Source organism: Sebastes fasciatus, chromosome 1, assembly GCF_043250625.1.
Source record: "Sebastes fasciatus isolate fSebFas1 chromosome 1, fSebFas1.pri, whole genome shotgun sequence".
NCBI classification, from domain to species: domain Eukaryota; kingdom Metazoa; phylum Chordata; class Actinopteri; order Perciformes; family Sebastidae; genus Sebastes; species Sebastes fasciatus.
Window position 1 is genome coordinate 21,013,277 of NC_133795.1, and position 20,586 is coordinate 21,033,862.

General features: G+C 39.9%; 1 protein-coding gene across 2 annotated transcripts in view; it reads left to right on the plus strand.

Moving 5' to 3' along the window:
- Nucleotides 1–20,586, plus strand: part of pcbp4 (poly(rC) binding protein 4) — a 164,759-nt gene that overhangs the window by 43,677 nt on the left and 100,496 nt on the right. Inside the window, exon 2 of one of the 2 annotated variants that reach the window (XM_074637026.1) lies at nucleotides 12,034–12,082. The gene's annotated coding sequence lies outside the window, so the exon portion shown is untranslated. The remainder of the gene's footprint in view (nucleotides 1–12,033; nucleotides 12,083–20,586) is intronic. The other variant, XM_074637027.1, reaches the window with a different exon arrangement.

The window sequence follows — 20,586 nt, forward strand, 5'->3', positions numbered from 1 at the left end:
AGGAATTATTATCTCCACCAGGAGATAATGAGATTGGTCGTGTGTGTGCATCTCCGTGTCTGTCCATGACTAATCTCCCATACTGCTGCACCAAACTGCATAATATTCTGGGTGCTCATTTATGGCTGCGTGCTCAATGACCTCTCGTGGTTGCAGTGACTCGCACTTTCTCAAAACACCTTTTATTGCCTGTTTGATATGCCATTGATTGACTGCTGACTCCTCACTGACCACTCTTAACCGGCCCCCGGCCAGTAGGGGCCACAAGTGGGACACAGTCGGGAAATCAGTTTGCTCATTTTCATTGTCTTGGATGGTGTGTTTGGCTACACACCATAGCCTACACACACAGCTGAATGTACTGCCGTCACTAATCGCTAACGGAACTATACACACCGCTGAGTGCATCGCCACCGCTAACAGCTAACGGAACTACAGACGCAGCTGAGTGCATCGCCAGCGCTAAGTGCTAACGGAACTACACACACAGCTGACTGCATTGCCGCCGCTAATTGAGACAAAGTTATTCTGTGCCTTTTTACTAGGCATCAACCTCCCGTTTACACGTGTATTGTCAAAAAAATAGACCTGACGCCTAAATAAACGCTTCAAGTCGCGGTTACGCCCGTAAGACGGAGCTGAGACTCCAGTTCAGACATCTGCATAAATTAAAATGCGAGCGTATATGTGCATATTTATGCGACTGCACTCGCAGTCTAGACAGATATTGCATTAGGATGCTCTAAAAGTCAACATCATAACAAAAATGATGTCACTCCATTTTTTTTCTTACTTTTTAATGCCATTATGATGTGAACACTCTTGATTATCTTTATCTAGGCATCCACTGTAATGAGTTTATCTATATGCATGTAAGCACACCGGAGAACAAAGCAAAACAGAGGAGATAAGATGGCAGATTGGATGAGGGATGAGGATGAAACAGTAGAGTGAAAGAAAATAAGAAAAGGTCGAACAAGGGTAGAGAGGTAAACAGAGGAACACGGAAAGGGAAATTAAAAGTAATAAAATTACCAAACTGATATGAATAAATAAATGTATTAATAGTGTATGCTTTCTGTAATGACAGAGGGTTTTCTTTGCCTTTTCATGATTACTGACTGAAGGTGGCAGTTGGCTTACCTTTTTATTCAGCATGACATTATTGAGTATGAGCTATAAAACATGGAGAGAGTGAGGTGTGAGAGAGAACGGTAGAGGAAGAGGGATGGAGAGACAAAGAGACTGTATGAGAAAGAGAACAAGATGGAGAGACGAGGCTTTCAGAGTTATCGATCTGAGCAAAGACAATCTGCTGTTTCCTTCTGGTGGGTGAAACATGCTGCTGACCTTGGACTAACATCATTAACTTTGATGAGAAACAAGCTGGAAACAAAGAGAAAATTACCGAGACAATGAGCCGTTATTAGCCAGGCAGAAGTGAAGTGGATCATTAGGGAGATTTCGTTATGATAGTAAGTGAGACGCCACTCTAAGTAATATAGGCTACTGCTGCCGGGTCGGTGTGTCGGATCATTAGAGAGGACACGACGGAGTCTGACTCTGGAATTAAAGTCAAGTGTGAGCTGGATGAACTCGATGCTTGGGTTTCGTCCCAAACAGCATCACAGAAACAGAAACAATGTATTTTGAGGATGATATTTCGAATTCAGATTTACTGTATACAGTAAGCTTTCTAAATCCCACTTGTATCTATCTTTTGGCATATAGACCAACCCCATGTCCTACAAATTGGATAACAACTATGTTAGCAAACATGTTTTGGGTGGAAATCTAATGCCAAATTAAGGTTTTCTTCAGCCACGCTGTCATATCAAGTCAGTTATTCCTTATTTTTCGGGCATTCTCCTACGAATGTCCGGCAACACTTGTCACTTTTTGCTCCTTACGTGCATACAGTCTTTTCAAAATAATCTTCCGTTTTCAGAGGAAACAACTTGGTTAGGTTAAGGCAACAAAACTACTTAGTTAGGTTTAGGAAAATGTGGTTTGTGTTCAAATGCACTACATTACTGAAGTTACATGACAAATAAGGTAACGTTTGGGTTGAAATAACTATGGAAATGATGTTACTTAAGTCCGGAAGTTACGTGACAAATAAGTCAACGTTTGGGTTCAAATTACTATGGAAGTGGTATAGAGGATACGTTGAATAACATTTCTGAATTTGTCAAAGGGAAGGGTTCTTTCTACACATTTGTTTTTTAAAAAAGGTCAGAACATTAAAAATGATATTTTGTTTTATTGCAATTATAATTTGTACACGCAGCATTGTTCGTATGTCAACAATCAGAAGGGTTAAACGAAAGACCAAAATGTCCTCGCTCTCTGCAGCTAAAATCAGTCCTCACAAAGATAGAAGTACAAGTATAACACACTCCCTCTCTCTTTAAGCTGCCCAAGGGAAGAGTCTCTGCACGCCAGCGAGACTGACGCTCTGCCTATCCCCATACCACACACACACACACACAAACGCATGCAGCCTACCAGGGAGGCAAAGTCTATAAACCAGACCAGCTGTCTCGAACACACACACATGCAAATTCCCATCCATTTCATCATTGACCCTCCCAGCTCTTATTGATTTTTATAGGACTGACTGAGTGTGTGTTTGTGTGTGTGTGTGTGTGTACTTGAATCTGAGCTTATTTAAGCACCTCTTTTTCGTTGCATCTGTAATTTGCTTTAGCTGATTTTTAATGTTTCTGCTGTAGCTGATCAATATCACTAACCAACCACATTTGCAGTCAGATAACCGAAGCACTACTGCCCACCGTCCAGTGTGAGTGAATGTGCAACAGGATACAGAACAGCAACACAAGTCGATATCATCCAACGCATGTGTGCTGCTGATGTCACTTGGACCTGTAGCTTCTAGTCTCTTGGTTTGCTTGTGGTGATGAGCATTGATTACACTGGCAAAGTGAAGCTGAAGCGCACCCTTCTCTCCCCTGCTGCTTCCTGCGGTGTCCGTCTCTATACTGTACTGCTGAAAGCTGAAACTGTTCAGTGTTTTATGCTAGCAGAGCTGAAATTGAAGAGTTTCATGTCACACTGAGGTTTGACACGCTTGACATCTGTTCTCACAAATTCCATTCCATTCCAAAAGCACAGAAAGTACAGCAAACTTTTTGACAATGAAGAGAAAGTGATGAAATTGAATGTAGACAAGCAGAGGAGTTCTATCTGTGGCTGTCAGGTATCACCTTCATCGTTGTGTAAACTGGGAACTACTCGGGCTAAAAAACAAAGAATAAAAAAGGCGATTTGTAATGGGCTGATTCATAGTTGCAGTTTGAATACCATATCATTTGAACCTTTAGAAGGCCTGTTAGAGTGTTGATTGCAAACACTATTTTTGTATAGCTCTCTAAGGACACAGTCACACATGGGCAAAATTTGCATCTTCACATCGCTTGGAGTTCAACTTTGGTGAACTTTGACCGGCGAAGTCTCAGCCTCAACCAATAGCAAAGAAGTGAGGCACCGCCCACATTGTCCCCTACAGAATTACATTCCCATTAAGGCTTTCAATTGATTAAAATAAGTAATCGTGATAAAACGCAACCATTTGTTTTTTTTATCATTTTTATCTGTTCAAAATGTACCTTAAAGGGAGATTTATCAAGTATGTAATACTCTTATCAACATGGGAGTGGGTGAATATGCTTGCTTTATGCAAATGTATGTATATATTTATTATTGGAAATCAATTAACAACACAAAACAATATCAAATATTGTCCAGAAACCCTCACAGGTACTGCATTTAGCATTAAAAGTATGCTCAAATCATAACATGGCAAACTCAAGCTCAACCGGCAACAACAGCTGTCAGTGTGTCAGTGTGCTGACTTGACTATGACTTGCCCCAAACTGCATGTGATTATCATAAAGTGGGCATGTCTGTAAAGGGGAGACTCGTGGGTACCCATATAACCTATTTTCATTCACATATCTTGAGGTCAAGGGACCCCTTTCAAAATGGCCATGCCAGTTTTTACTCGCCAAAATTTAGCGCAAGTTTGGAGCGTTATTTAGCCTCCTTCACTCTAGCTTAAAAACTGAGCCTGCTACAACCTAAAAATCGCAAGTTGCATTAATGTTTTAAAAAAATTATTGGCGTTAACCGTCAGCAAAGCCCAGATTTTTTGATTGCTCTAAAGATTATCTTTCCAGATATTCCTGTGGTGTGAGGTTTGTTACGATTTGTTTTTTACAACATGAAGCATAAAGTAGTAGTAAGATGGACCTCAGAAATGGAGGACCAACTTTGATTTTTTGGCAACATCTCGAGTGTTTATTTAACACGTCTCCATGACTCCATCCATATTTTTTCTTCATGAATTTTCAGTACAAAGTAGTGCAAAAACTAACATCGCTAGTTATTCCTTAATGTTGTCGACCATGTCTGTTTACATTACAAGTCACGTTTGATCGCGAGAGATTTTGTGAGATTTCCGTTTTTTAATAGTCGTTTTTTAGTTGTGATTTTTTCATGAATGCTCACCACACACTACAGGAACAAATCAGTTAAATGTAACATAACATGTCATTATGTGTGGGGTCTCTCACATTTTTAATCCAGCCTTTAGTTTGTCTACTTCTGTAAATATTATGTTTCTGATATCAGTTAGGATTGTTTTCTGAATTAGCTTTAAAGGTATCATGCTGTAATCATCTGCATTTACACAACTATTGACTTGAGAAAAACTATTGACTATACTACCGAGAAAAAGCCTGAAATGCTGTCGATGTCAGTGAACTTCAGTGCTCTTTGACCCAGTCAGATATCACGGCACTTTGACATGCAGATAAAGCAGACATTTATAGAAGCACTGGATAAGTAGAGGCCTTCTGGTCTGACGTGGTATCCATGTTTAGAAGTAGAGAAGTTGTCCCGCTTATTATAAAGTACTCTTTAACAATGTGCTTCATTATCTCGAGGTTTTCACTGTGATTCATTTAGTAATACGTATTTAATAACAATAAAATATGCCTGTTAAGTCTGTAAGTCTTCATCAGCCTGCCCTTGTAAGTGATCAGCAAACTATGCCTGCATATTAATCGCATCAACAAAGCTGAAAACTCATTTAGTACGGGCACGTATGTAACTGACACCTTATTATTTCTCTCATTATGCAGGAGGAGTATTGTTAATTTGTTTGCTGGGAGCCAAATATGTTTTCTGAGTCAGCTCTTGCGGGTGTTATCGGCGTCCTTTTATTTCGGCTGATTACTGAGATTGTTCCTTTTTTCTTCTTCATTAACCTTGAAAGTGCCATGTAAATATAGTTCTTATTATTATTTCCAGTGAAAGACCAAGAGGGAGTTGAAACATGTACCCAAATAGGGCTGAAATTAAATTTGCTTTGCTGGCATTGGTATTATTTACTTTAGTTTTGACCTTGAATATAAAATAATTTATTTGATATGGGGGGGGTATATATACACTATTTGATGTTATATTTAGTTCAAAGCCGAGTATAATGCACAGATTAATTACTGGATTCAAACTATGACGAGTGTTGGATTCTTAGATTTTTCATATTTCTGAATATCATCCTTGTGTAAAATGATATAACATTTCCATGACATCGTATAACTTAGTCGATCCACTTCTTTGCCCTAGAAAATGTATTTATGTATTGTTGTTTCTTGTTTGAGGATGTTTTTCAGCTTAGTACAGTTTCCAGACAGGTTTCATGCCACCGATGGGACTGTCACTTAAAAATGGCAACAGGATTGTACAAAAACAACTGAAAAATACCAGAAACTGTCTGACCAAAAGGTGATATAAGGTCCATTTCTTGAATCAGGTCATCTCATTGAGATCTCAGACCTATCTGAGAACATTTACAGACTTGACATATTGCACAACCACACAAACATGCAAACAGTACAGGAAACCATGACCACAGCTAAACACATATAAAGTCAGACAACCAGCAATCACACCACAAAAAATACGTACTATAAGCATCAATCATCAGATAATACATCTATAAACTATCCATTCAAAAGGTGCCAAGATTAGTGCCACATATGGGATATCTAAGGATCGGAAATTATTGGATGGTGCACTAGTTACAGGTTTGAATGTGACTGCCCTGTAATTTGGGAGTAGGGAGTACCGGGCAACATCATTAATTATTCGCAGACCTATTTTTCTCTTTTTCCGTTTTGCTTTTGTTGTTTGTTTTCTTATAGTGGACAGAATTATTGGATTTTCTCTGTGGAAATAAAAAATAATTACTTTCCGTTGCAATGAACACTACGGTGACCAGAAGTAGTTGGTAGTGTAATAAAGTGACTGTACATGGGATTTACTAATTCCAAAAAGATGCTAGTGCGCCTCAGATACCTGAGTTTTGATTTAAAATACCTAAAAAAAAAACTTGTTCTACCAAAACATTTTTTATCGTTTAACAAAAGAACATCTAAGTTCCCAAATGTTAAATGATTGTTTTTAATGCGAGCTGCTGTACAATAACTTTGCCTAGAAAATGTCAAATATTTGAATTAAAACCAGGAACTATCTGATCAATTAATACAGAAACGATACTAGAAGTCTGACCAGAAAATTAAAAAAAACTAACCTTATGCTATAAACGAACTACACCACAGGCGCATGAGTATACACAATGAGGCTGTTAAGGCGGACGAGTCAGCGCGATCTCATTTAGCCACTTGTTAGCAACCGCCTTTTTTAAAGGTATAATATGCAATAATTAACTAAAAAACAATGTATAGACTGATACAAAAATAATCCCTCTCAATCAATCATAATTTATGCCCCTCTAGAAGTGTGTGGTGGTGTCTGTTTTTGCAGAGACTCTGCAGCCCTCTGCCTGGATTTTCACTTTTCTTCTTGTCTTGCTTTACTCTGGACTATTCTGGACGTCTGCAAACAGCCTTTGGGCCCCACGTGGGGGTGTAACTCCCTGCCAATAACAGCGCGCAGGGTGTGCAGCCCGTTCAGGTGGTCAAATATCACTGTAGTTCATATTTCATATTCCACGGATGAGAACGGGTTGTGTTATGTGCATGTGTTCCAGTGATCTCCTGCTCCTCTCAGTACTGTGAGTGCAGCTACATGTACTGTATGGTCGGTGTGTGTCTGTAGTTTCACGAGAGCAGCGCTGAGCCACAGCCAGCAGACAGAAAGCCTGCATTCATTCAAAATCCAGCAACTCTGCATCTTCCCGCAGGATTATGCGGAGGTGTGCGGAGTTAATTGTGTATTTTAGAACGTAACTGCCGGGAAACAATCACAAAATAATGTTTTATTTCTCTGATTCACTGCTTTGTTCTCACTAACGCCGCTCTCTATCTTCAGTCACTCTGTAGCTTGCTCCACCATCGCTGCTCTTTCTCTCTGTCGCTCTCGGCTTGTTGAGCTGTGGAGGTGTGGCCAACTTTGAATGCGGTGTGTTTAAAAAGAGCAACCGACAACGGTTACATATTATACCTTTAAGACACGTAAAAGCTTCCAAATTCATGAACGTATTTGACGTATTTTATATCGTAGAACAAAATGTTACAATATCTTCAGCTTGTGTTAACTAGAAACGTTATTTCAGGCATCTAACTAAAAACCCATTCAAAAAACTCATTGACTTCCAGACGAGGGAACTGGAAGGGCTAAAATGCTAACTCATTTCCTGGTTTTAGGACTCTTTCCTGTAGCACTCTATTATTCTGCCTCCACCTACGCTCCGCCAATAGAAATGCATCATCATGTTTACTAACAGAAAAGGGGTCTATAGTTTTTTACAATTATGACATTTCCCCAGCTTCTGAGGGTGTAAATACATCTAGGATGTTCGAATATGGCCAGACATCACCCAAAAGAAAAGTGGGTGGTGGTGCTCATTCTCTCTCTCTCTCTCTTTCTCTCTTTCTCTCTCTCTCTCTTTCTCTCTCCTTCACTCCGTCCCGTCGGTTGCTCTCATATTACAGTAAAGTGAGCAGAACTCGCTACCTAATTAGACTCTCTCCATTCTCCTCTAATGGAGCCCTGCTCTTTGACACTGAGTTGCAGAAGTGCATTACTAGTGTGTGTATCTGTGTGTGTGAGGGTGGTGTGTGTGTGGTGTGTGTGGTAAGGGTCAGGATCCTGACAGTGTGTGTGATGTTGGTCAGAGAGACAGACAGAAGGCCTGCAGTCCCTGAAGACCTCATTATAGCTGTGAGGGAAGACACACACACACACACACACACACACATGAACACACTTAAACTCAGACATCTGGAAAAGGGCATAGGGCACACACATCTACACAGGTTTGTGCATGCCAAGGCACTCACACAGATACACACTCGACTACACTAACACAAGTCAAATGTCGGAAAAAGGGCATCAGAGAGCTTAGCAAGAGTTCATCCGCAGCCCAGGATAAACATGCACACACACACACACACGCCCACACACTCAGTGAGCGGTAGGTCATGCACATAGCAGCCATAGAGTGAAGTCCTGGGATTCCGGTGTACTTTGTGAGTTCACTGCTGTCGTCTTTTAGTCTAGTCATCTCTCTAACCCTGCAGTTGTCCTCGTGTGAAACAGCTGAGTGTCCTCTCTAACGTCAGACACGCGCCCCGCCTTAGGCTGCTTGTACAGCTGAGACACACACACACACACACACACACACGCCCTCCCACACATCCAGGCATACAATGTCGGACAGACGTCAATTCCATTCGGGTAATTACTCCCCACCGTTTGTCTTTGGGCTTTCTGGGGAACTGAAAAGCAATTTGTTTGTGTTTATTAGCAGTTGTAGCGTGGAGAATGACAAAAGGAAAATGAACAAAGTTGTGATTGTCTGTCTGCTGGGAACAAGTTTGTCCAAAGAGAACTGTGGAAATTTTAGATTTGTTTGGCTTGAGGATGAAGAGGGCTTCCTTGCAATGACTGGACAAACTAATTTTGTATTTGCAGTGCCGGCTCGAGCCCTTTTGGTGCCCTAGGCCAAATTTGAATTTGGAGACATCTAACCCCCCAAAATACTTGATATCTACGCCTCTTGACATCTGTCCGTCTAGCGATCTTACATCCTAATCCATACGCCCCAAACCCCCGGGCCCCCGGTGTGCACAGCCACAGTGTGACGTTCAAGTGCGGCCAGGCAGATGAAAAAGTGATAATTTTCTTTCCTTCTTTCTTTCTTTATTTGTTCATTTGTTACTTCAATGCAGAAAATAAGGAATGGCACCCACCAGCATTTTTTTTTCAACATGTCTTTTATTTTTATTTTTTTATAGAGGGTGACCAGCACCCCCCAAAAGGTGTCCCTGACTACCTGTATTACTGTAACTATCACACATGCTTTCAGAATATAACTAAGAAACTGTTTTTACTACTTTTAGCATTATATTCTAGTAATCGGATTAGTCGATTGACAGAAATTTATTCAGCAAATTTTCATAATCAATGTTTTTTTGTTTTTTTTCTACATTACACTATTTGTGTACTTGGTTGACTCCAGATGTAGATGTTGTTTCTTTCTTCTGTCAATATCCATGGCCTCCGTATTGCAGATTCCTGTTCCTGTGTGTTTTAGGGACATCCTATTTTAAATATAGAGGCGCCTCTATTTAATTATAGCCATATAGAAGGAATGACAGCTACTGGCTTGATGTTATTCTTACCTGTGAGGTTCTTACCTATATTTTTTTAATTTTACTTATATATGTACTTTTCTTAATATACTTATGTATATATGCTATAAAAAAAAAAATATATATATATATATATAATAAATTAGACAATTTTGGAGCAGTAAATATCTCAATGCAAACCTATTTTTCTTTCCTGCAGATTAGCAGCTCTTTGAACTCACCGGTCACCATTTGCTCCAGTGGAGGGATACTCTGGGATTTACTTGTTTTTTGAACTAATCTTTACAAAACATTATGAAAAAAATTAAAACGTAATAAATAAATAAATAAAACATGCTCAGAAATACTGCACATATTTTAAATGCTTGCGCTCCATCTTCACTCAGAGTAAAAAAAAAGAAAAACACTTCTAAACATGTGCCTTCTTTCGTGCCACGGGCCTCCGAGCCCGGCTGTACTCACACATTCACACCCTCACATGCTCCCCTACGCTCCCACTATTACCGCCACAGCCCAACCTTCCTTCACACTCAGAACCTAAGTATAAAAAAAGTATACGTGGCCTATCATTTGAAATGTTTGATGTTCTGGAGCTGTGTGAAGTTTTGAGCGGAGCAAAACGCTTCAAAAGTGGACCTGGTGTTTGCTTTGCTTGAGATTGAATCAAAGGAACTTGTGGAGAGCGGCTAACATGCTAGCACTCCTACCAGCCTCTCAGTATGCCTCTTGGTATTATAAAGTCATTTCACTGTCTGCTGACAGCCATATACTGTACTCCATGTGGATACTCCATATCTAACTGTCCAACCAGGATAGATGTCGGCGTAGAGAGAGAGTCAGACGATCTTTAAAGCAATAGTTGAACATTTTGGGAATACACATATTTGCTTTTTGGCATAGAGTTTTGTAAATGAGATGATCGATCAGCCTGGTCGCACAAGAAGGCGTATGAATGACACGATAATGCGCAAGGCGAAAGTGTGCAATAAGAACGCTGTTCTTGCTTTTGGTGTGTCATTTTCATGCCAGGAATTCTGTACTGACTGCAATGTTAATGCATCCGCGTAAATATGTTACGCTCAGAGCTAGTGGCATTTAATAAAATGTGAGAGAGACTGCTTATGGTGGGCGGGAGGGGAGGTGGATGGGTCCAACAAACACAGGACTTTCAACCTGGAGACCTGTGTATTGTTTTGTAAGTTAGGTTAGTGACGTCTTTTTTTGTGATGTTTTCTGTACTTATGTTATGTTGTTTCCGTACTTACTGTACTTAGTTTACAAACTTATTTTAAGGCCAAACTTAATGTTCTTCCTAAACCTAACTAAGTGGTTTTGTTGCCTAAACCTGAATGAGTGGTTTTGTTGCCCCCCTGTTGGTACTGCACCTTCATACACGCATGTAATATTCACGCCTCGATGAGGCAAAACGTGACACTGACTGACTACAGGTCTACTACACGCTTTGACCTGATACCGGGTTGGATTGATACCACTCTCATATCTGTTTGTTAAAAATTAGGCTACAGTCAGCAGCCAGTTACAGTACTTAAGCATAATGACTTGAGACCGTAAACACCCGTAAGACGACAAAGTGTTGTTTTTACACTTCAGTTTTTGTAAAACAATGACATATCAGATGTTAATGAGTGAGCTTTAGAGGAGCTGAGGGGCATTTTGTTACATGTGGACACAGCCAGGCTAGCTGTTTCCCCTGTTTCCAGTCTTTATGCTAAGCTAATCGGATGCTAGCTGTAGCTTCATACTTAATGGAGAGAATGAGAGGGGTATTGATCTTCGCATCTAACCCGTCGCCAGAAAGCAAATAAGTGTAAGCTATATGCCAAACTGTCAAACTAGTCCTTTAAAGGAACAGTGTGTAACAGTTAGGGGATATATTGGCAGAAATGTAATATAATATTAATAAGTATGTGTTCTTTAGTGTATAATCACCTAAATATAAGAATCGCCGTGTTTTCGTCACCTTAGAATGAGCTGTTTATATCTTCTTAGTGACATAACTACTACTACTACAGTAGCCCAGAACGGACATACCAAACACTGGGCCATTTGCGTTTTCGCGTCAGCCGCCGTAGCAATCCTACAGTACATGCTTGACACACGGGAAAAGTTACAACCTGCAATCTCACTGCTAGATACCGGCAGATCCTACACACTGTTCCTTTAAAGGATAATTTCATTTTTTTTTTCCATACATGCAGTTTTAGTCCTCATTCGTATTGGTTGTAAGCTATTAATTCAATTTGACCTACCATACTTTCAGTATGTGATGTGGTGTTATGATGGAGTGGGTGATTATATTGTTCACTCACTTTCAGTATTGTTGTGTGTAAGTGTGACTATCTGACCGCTCTTGTTTCTCGCCCTACAGGACCGTTCCAGTGATGCCGCCACGTCCACAGATCTGAGCAAACAGGTTGGTGAGTGAAATGTTCTGATACTTGGGAATGTTGACGTGAGGCTGTGCTGTTACCTAACCCACACCCCTTACATGGTCCTTACCCTCTGTACCCTAATAAAGAACATAGCCATTAGATTGATGATGCGTGAGGGTTGAGTTATGTCAAGAAGGCCGGTTAGCCCTGAACCAGCCAGCTCTGCCTGTCAGTCACCTGTGGAGTAAAAACAAACAGCAGTGAAGACACAGCAGACAGAGTGGGAGGCCTGTCACTTAACTCTGCTTCACTGTGTAGCCAAAGCTCTCCCACCAGTCTATTATCTCCACTGGCTAATCTGCCACATAAACACACGTTGAGTGTTTTAATTTCCTGTTGTTTCCCTCCGTTATGTGACAAAGATGATTAATCACAAATACCAGTCTGAAGGATTTAGGGACCTAATCACTTCATCCGCTTTTATTCATCTTTTTTTTCACTTTGCATAAGAATAAGGGGTATTTTAAACAACGGAGGCTGCTCCAGATGAAATAATTCAACAAAGCCCAAATTGTGGAAACTGAGATGGATACACAATCACATGAATAACTGTGCACCCCCCGTGGAGATGAAAGCTTGAGGAGCTAACAGGCAGTCAGAACCCTTCAATACATTCAGACTTGGGCTGTCAAAGTTAACGCGTTAATAACACATTAATGCAAATTCATTTTAATGCCACTAATTTCTTTAATACATTAACGTAACTTGTGATTTTTAGGAGTTGCGGGCTCAGTTTGAAAGCTAATGAAGATACTGGTATCTTATGAAACTATAAAACCAAAGGAATCCATTGGTACCAACCAGGAAAAACTGGCATGGCCATATTCAAAGGGGTCCCTTGACCTCTGACCGTAATGAGAAAAGGACCTGGATCTGAGAAAAGGGAGTCGAGTCAAGCAGAGCGGTACCGTGCCGTGGAAACACAACTTTTCCTGCATGAGACTTGAAAAAATAACCAGTGAACTCGGCTTAAGGACACACAGACATGACAAATCGTGACAAAGCAACACAGCAACTATGAGAAATCATGAGGCGCTCCTTGAAACTCATGCTTTGGTATACTTTTTCATTATTATGTATGTGCCCTGTATTAATATTTAAACTTTTTGCAGAAGGTTTCGGGGGAACACCACTGTTCTCTTTTCTGATTTATACTTTCATAAACTTTATGTGCAGATCATCGGTCTGCATTGCATTCCACAAATACAAAAATTCCACCCTGTTGACTCGCCCCATCTTTACTGCATCAGGCGAGTTTCTCAGAAAACAACTTTAAATTGAATGAACTCCACTTCAGCTCAGGTCACCATGCCTATAGCGAAGCTGCAGCCAAGTTTCCTCTCATATGACTTTAGTGTTGTTGGAACATTTAGCCCTGAGAAACACTAGGAATGAAGGAAACACTGTAGTACTTGTTAAATCCTTCCTAATGTGTCTTTATTTCATTCAGACTGTTCTCTGCCTGAGTTCCCTTAAGTCATGTGTCAGTTTACTTCGGGCACAAGCGGGGGAATCTAACCCGTGTGTGCGCTATACTTCTATCTTTGAGAGGACTAATTTCAGACCTTTGCCCTAGAAAGTGAGGACACTTTTTGGAAAGTATAAGCCTTTACAAACCAGGGGCGTGAAGAATAAATGACATGAAAATGTAAAAAAAATCATCTGCGAATATATATATACTGTATGTCTAGGGCTTTTATTGTGAACAGTTTGACAAAATATATTGACGTATAAGTTAATCGCACAAAAAAAATGCTGCTGAGGCTTCACAAATAAAAGGCACAAAAATGCAAAATACTCACCTGCGAATATTATCTGTCTAGGGCTTTTATTTTGAAAGGTAAGAACGAAAAGGAGTGGATCTGGTTTGATTGGTTGATGACTTTATTTGTGGTGCGAAAGCTCAGAAAAATCTATCTATGTTGCCTTTTCGCAGCGTTATATTAGCGTTCTGTTTGAAAGTACTCCTGACATAAACAACAGTTTGCAAATTATGTTGTTGTTTCATAAATATAGGAGCAACTCAACCCGTTCCCCATAACGTGATTGGTTGATGCCTTCAGCTTTTTCACTCCCCCCTTCACAAAGTCAAAACATTGGCGTGTTCCACAAGTTTTCAGCCATTTTCAGTCGTTTTTGTGCCTACTTTACACCCAGCGGTCTTCCACAATTCATAGAACTGTAGTTGAATGTGACACTGACTCTCTATTCGGGGTTGGGGGATGAAGAATTACTGGATTTTTATTTCTGGAAAAAAGGAAAATAACTTGCTCCAGACAGGGACCAGGATCTATTGATGGTGTGATAAAATGACGGTACATGTAATTTACTAACACAAAAAAGTGGATTTAGTGTTAGGTTACTCTTTAAGGTCATGGTTATTCTGTTAGTGTAGGCACTCACAAGCGTGTGTGTGTTTATGTGTGTGTTTATGCACGTGGGGCTCATTTCTGCTGCTTTAATTGAGCGTCTGAACTCAGCGACTCATGGGCCTGTCATTAGTCTGGAACTAACCACACACACACACACACACACACACACACGTTCACAAAAACATAAGGCAGTTTTGTATTTCAGCTGTAATTACAGTGAGAAATTAAGCTTTGTTGCATTTTTCAACAGAAGGTAGATGATTTTTTTTTTCACTTGGCTCATTTTAAAATGATATTTGGAGATAGTCTGAGACTTGCATATGGTGTTTCAGTTTTATGTGTTCCGTTTGTTTTGTTTTTTCAGCTCCGCTCTCTGAGCCAGAATGTCTGGACGTGTCCCACTCTCTCCCTCCTCCTCTATATCTCACTTCCATGTTCATCCCTCTCTCTCCTCTTACCTCTCACTATATTTTAGCTGCTCTTTGAGCCGCCTGTCCTCCCTCTCTCTGCCCCACTGCATCTTTCATCTCTCTTTTTACCCATCTTTGCCTCTCTGTCCCTCTCTGTCTTTCTTTTAAATCAACTTTACAGTCTCTATGTTATGTTCATCTTTCTCTCTCTCTCTCTCTCTCTCTCTCTCTCTCTCTCTCTCTCTCTCTCTCTCTCTCTCTCTCTCTCTCTCTCTCTCTCTCTCTCTCTCTCTCTCTGCTGAGCTGCAAATTAGTGTGTAAAATGCAAAAGCCCTGCATGTCTTCATTATAAATAAAAAAGCAGGAGCAGAAATCAAATACATTTGGGTCATCAGTGCACAGAGCTCACTCAGACACAGCAATTGTTGTATTTTTCATCCTGGCTTTGTTTTTAAAACCTAAACATTGTTTTGCCAACAATAGTTAATCTTATACAGATCAAGATATTATATTAAACTGACCTGAATGCGATTGAATTAGAACTATCAGTCGATTCAAATCTTTAATCGTGATTAATCACATGATTGTCCATACTTAATAAACGCAAATTAATTGCAGATTTTTTATTTGTTCAAAATGTACCTCAAAGGGAGATTTGTCAGCTTTTTACAGTTTTTCTCGGTTGTTTACACACATTTTCTGAAAGCATGCCTCATACTCTCAGAACTCTACACACAAATCAAAAAAACACACACACAATGGGCAAAACCCCTCAATTCTCCTGCAAAATTAAACTTTACATTCAAAACAATGTTATTTCTTCTCAAAATGGTATTTTGTTTTCAAATGACACACACAAACCATCATATGAATAGACATTTATAAGAACCAGTTGAACACTGATGTGCTCAATGTAAAACACTATGATGAATGGAAAACACTTCTTCTCCATTCATCATAATGACTCAGGCCTTTTTTTTTTCAGTGTTACACTTACTACAGACAGTACATACATAAGTGTGTTGTAAAATATTTTAGAATATTGTTTTTATACTCAGAACACACAAATACACGGTAACAAATATATTTTATTTTCCCCACAAAAACAATGTACACAGTGTACATCCCAACCAACACAAAGTTGCACATACAGTGGTCTACATACAAAACAACAGAAGAATTTACTGTATACAGTTACAGTAAAAAAAACAGGAAAAAAAACTATGCTGCATCCTCTCTTCTGTTTCGGTCTGGCCACAGCACCTCATCCACATCACAAGCAATGTTTTCCCTGGCCAAGCAGCGGGGGAAATATTGCTTAGCATGTCAAATCCAGCCATGAAAAGCATCAACTGATTGCTAATTGTTACACTGTGTGACAGGTGTTTGCCCATGTGATGAGTCAGTGTGCATAGTAGGGCAATTGACTTTAGAATTTTGAATGACAGTGTGTTCCTTGTGAAAACGAGATTTTCTTCATGAAAATTGTGCCAAATGCAGAGAATTGTGTGTAGTGTTTTGAAAAAAGTGTGTTTTAGAACTGCAATTTGAGTGTAAAGCAGGAATTGTGTTTGTAGTTTAGCAGAATTGGTTCAGGGGGTTGGTGCATGAGTTACATGTTGTGGTCATTGTGTGTCAAGTACCAGTATTTGTGTGTAAACAATTGAGAAAAACTGTAATACTCTTATCAACATGGGAGTGGGCAAATATGCTGATTTATGCAAAATGTTTGTATATATTAATTATTGGAAATCAATTAACAACACAAAACAATGACAAATATTGTCCAGAAACCCTCACAGGTACTGCATTTACCATAAAAAAGTCATAACATGGAAAAACTGCAGCCCAACAGGCCACAACAGCTGTCAGTGTCGCAGTGTGCTGACTTGACTATGACTTGCCCCAAAGAGACTCGTGGTTACCCATAGAACCCATTTTCATTCACATATCTTGAGGTCAAAGGACCCCTTTGAAAATGGCCATGCCAGTTTTTCCTCACCAAAATTTAGCACAAGTTTGCAGCGTTATTTAGCCTCCTTCACGACAAGCTAGTATGACACGTTTGGTACCAATGGATTCCTTCTGTTTTTTTGTTTCATATGATGGAAACTGAGCCCGCTACAACCTCAAAATCTCAAGTTGGGTTAATGCATTAAAACAAATTTGTGTTAACGCGTTATTATTCCGTTAACTTTGACAGCCCTTGATTGAATCAATGCACATTATGTGATTCTTGGAGTTATTACTGTTTTAAAAAAAAAAACAGATTCAGATACAGATTCCCAATACAAAATAAAGAAAATAAATCTTTCTCTGCTCTACTTAAACTTCCTTCCATTTAAAGCTAAAGGGCGCTTTGGGGACATCCGGGATGGGATTAGCCTTTCAAAGGGCAGCACAGTGTGCGACTTCTAGCTTAGCATTTGATAAGCCATGCATCGTAAATGAGACTTCCTTTTTTTAAGCTGCTGTTTTCCAAAACGCTGTATTAAACATATTCCTGGTATGTTCTTCATCTGGTCTTTTTGCTGCACTGGTTTAATTTTGAGGCATCACCTGGGATGTCAGTGAGGGGGTGTGGGGTCACCGGGTCAAGTGGAGGAACAATGGTGCAATATGAGCTCATTTCCTGCTGACATTGCCACCGTGTGACCCCTGTGACCTGCGCAGGCTGTGAAGCGTACAGTATGTGTGTCGACTTCCTTGCTCTCTGTCTTCTTTTCTCTCAGATCCTCTACATGTGTTACTGTCTCTTTGTATCTGTGACTTAATAAATCAAGGAATACATGGAGATTTATTTGACCTTTTATAAGAGATGCCCCAATCACGTTTTTGCCGCCGATACCTATTGGGATCATGGATGAGCCATATTTGCTGATACAGATTTTTTGTTTTGTTTTGTTGTAGCAGCTGGTATACAAGGCTCCAGACTTCTTTCACCACCATCCCGAAGTCAGTGTAAACCATAAAAAAAATTATAAATGTTATCCTTGTACTTTGTTATTGTCATCTATAGTGGTTATTTGCATAAAAACACACAATTCAAATGATGAGGAAATAAGTGATTTTATTTTTATTTAACCCTCTGAGACCCACAATAGACTCATTTTTGTCTTTTTTAGGGGGGTACAGAGAGTCTTTAAGGGAAGATAGCAGGTCAACAGTAGATGTCACATAGAAGTGGTGCACATCATCTGAATGCTGGGAACCTGAAGATTAGTTTGTGCATCCCTCTCTCTGTTTCTCGCTCTCCGACTCAACTGAACTGTTAAGGAAAGAATAGGATAGGACAAGTAAAAAAGAGGAGGACTGTGTGAAGTCGAAGTGGACTGAACAGAGAGGAGCTGATGTGCAAGCAATTTGCCTGACAAGTAATCTCACACGCCCCTGTCTCTCTCCACACCTCGTTTCACTTGGATTCCGAGTGCAAAGAAGTGAACAGGAACGGTAGAAGTCTGCTAAAACACATTGTTAGGGCAAACTGAGAGTGGTCCAGCGTCGGTCTCTGTGGGTAGAGCAAGACTTAAACACTGCCGGGTCTGATGGACTTGACTTCCATTGAGGCCACCCACACTAAAATATATATATGTACTCACACATCCAGTGAGGTAAATGTGTTTTTATGCTCAGCTTTAACAGACCTGACTTCACGGTATATGTGCCGTTGAACACGGCACTCCATCCCCAGTTCATCAAGGCTGTGGAAATGCTCAGTGATGTTGAGAAAAATCCGTTTGCACATTTTATATTCAGTCTGTTTGCGTTGGTTCTGCAAATCTTAAGTGTGAGTCAGATCCTTTGAATGTTTTATGCTTTATGCTAGAAGGAATGTGCTGATGTGGGAAAGAGATTTTTATTAGCTCCTTGTTGAACTGCCTGTGGTTGGAAGCTTTACTGACCGTCAGTTGGCCTGTAAAAAGCCTCCACAGACTACATGATATTAGACTGATAATGGCCTCATTCAACAGATGTGGGGCACCAAGAACAACATGTCTGACAAAAGACAAACATGCCAGATGTTTTGTTTTACAGTTCCATTGACAAAGTTTCCTCAATTTGATGTCATTACACAGAGGTTTCGAAACAATTATCGGCTTGCTTCTAAGCATTTCCTGTCCGTCTAAAATATATTTCTGTCTGAAAGCTATTTGTCTTTCTGGAGGATAATAATCCATCAAGTCCTTCAATTTAAATGACAAAATGCGTGGTTTGTCCATGCCCTCTAGAATGATGCATATACATGTTTTCTGATCTGACGCCCCTTTTGACGGGACAACATCGTTCGTCTGTGATGTGACAGTGCCGTGGTTAATTAAAGGTTGGTCAGGTTTAGGGACAAAAATGATGTGGTTAGGAAAAGATCGTGGTTTGGGTTAAAATAAGCACTTTCTTAGGGACCCCAGAACCCCTGCCAATTATTAGGGGTATTGCAATTCATTTTTTTACAATTTTGAAATAGTATTTTTAATACCAGAATCGATATAATTGCTTCATTTAAGTCAATGCGGAGGTAGAAGGAAGTTACTACTTTTATTGTGATAGTCTGAGTAACGTGACGTCATACCCGTTCCGTATCCGTCACCAAAACAAACTGCAGCGAGCCATAACAACAAAGCCGAAAATGGCGGAGGGTCTGCATGGATACGACCTGCACCCTCACATGTTAAATCCAAAGTGGTAAACACTACACATCCAGTAAAGTATGGAAACAATTTGGGTTTCACACATTGCCAGGAAAAGCAGAGCTAGACATCATGACTAAAGCTGCATGCTAACTCTGTCATGCACAGGAAACGTTATCGTATTGCGGTAACGTGCGGTCAAGCCAGCCGTCACTCTCTCTCTACAACTGTAGAGCACCCATATAGTGACATTTATGTTAAATGCATTCAAACGGCCCCGATGGAGCTGACCATGGATGTATAAAGAGAACGGAGCTGACGGGAGAGCTAGTGATGGACTTGGAGAAGTTAGTGGAAATATACATGTGTGACTACGTCCGTTTTTCAAAATAGGGTGTTAACAAAGGGAACATAAAAACAAAATACATATATGTAAATAAGACCGATTGGATTATATTCACCAAAACTATTAAACATTACATGTCCCTTGTAAATTAAAAAGAAAATAACACTAATTTGTGAAGGAAATATCTTTATTCTTTGATTTTTGGGTTACTGGAAAAAAATTAATGAATAACTTCTGGCCATGACTGATATATTCGACTTCAGGACATCTCTGACTACATACTTGCTGAAAATCAAACATTTTTATTGTATTAATTCAGATATTTTCCAAAGTAAAAGTCCCTAGAAGTGTATGATTTAACTTTTTCCCATGGTCTAGTGTTAAAAATGTTAACGGAAATCACAACAAATCGTAATATTGAATCACGATACTTAAAAATCGCAATACATATCGAATCGGCACCCAAGTAACGTGATAGTATCGAATCGGGAGATAGATGTATCGTCCCAGCCCAACCAATAATGTACCTTTCAAGTTTGCTCCCCCATTTTAAAACATAGCCAGGCACCCAGGGCTTTCATTCTTTGTGGGAGAACAGTCTCGAATAATCTCCTCAGGAATTACAGCTGCTAGTACAAAAACTGCTGTTGTTGACATTGTTGATTAAAAGACACATCATGATCAGAGGCTTTGCTGCTTTCCTTTGGGTTTTGATGATCCTGTTTACAGCTGGTTT